Below are 827 nucleotides of genomic sequence, written 5' to 3' on the forward strand. Positions count from 1 at the left end.
TGCACGGATTCTCCACCCACACACCAGTGAGTCACTGTACCTGCAGGACAGACACACACACACACACACAGACACACACCGGGAGCTGTTGTGATCCAAGTGTCAGAGCCCTGAAAGATGTTCACAAAAGACGTCTCTGTCCCACTGGAGGGAAACCGACTCGTGTCGGATGCTTTATTGCAAAGTTGCGGCCGCTCTGCTGGGATTGCATCGTTAACGATGGAAGGAGAGGAAAGGAAAGGAAGGGAAGGGAAGGAGACACTCTGCAAAAGGAGTTAAGTGTTGGAGGGTGGAGCTCGCAGTCTCTCTCTCGCTCTCTCTCTCTCTCTGACGTTGGCAGATTACAACCATCTAAAGGGGGAAGGACTTCACAGCCGATTCACAAGTCAAGTCTCCCCGAGTGCAGCCCGTGACAGCCCAGAGCACTCAGAGCCAACGAGGAAGGCGAGCGTGGACTTGGGCTCTGGTGCCTGAACGCTGTTGCAGTTGATTGTTTTTTTTTCCCCCTTTTCTTTTATTAAAAGCGAAAGAGCCCCCAAGAGAAAAATGCATCCAAAGCCGAGATTTCCGAACACAGGCTTTTGATGCATAGATAGAGATCATCCTTTGCAGCCCAACTTGTACTCAGAAATACATATATATGTTTTTTTTAAAAAAAACAAGTCACTGCATGTTTTATTTTGCTTCGAGACGTCGCCAATGCAAATCCGGACCTGCTGAAAAAACTTGCAATCTTGATCAGATGCGACGTTTGATTTTGTTTCAGAGCAAAGTAGCAGGAACTTTACTTTCATCTGTCTGCGTTATTAATAAGGTGGGCATCAAAC

Source organism: Callorhinchus milii, unplaced genomic scaffold (genome assembly GCF_018977255.1).
Source record: "Callorhinchus milii isolate IMCB2004 unplaced genomic scaffold, IMCB_Cmil_1.0 Scaffold4, whole genome shotgun sequence".
Taxonomy (NCBI): Eukaryota; Metazoa; Chordata; class Chondrichthyes; order Chimaeriformes; family Callorhinchidae; genus Callorhinchus; species Callorhinchus milii.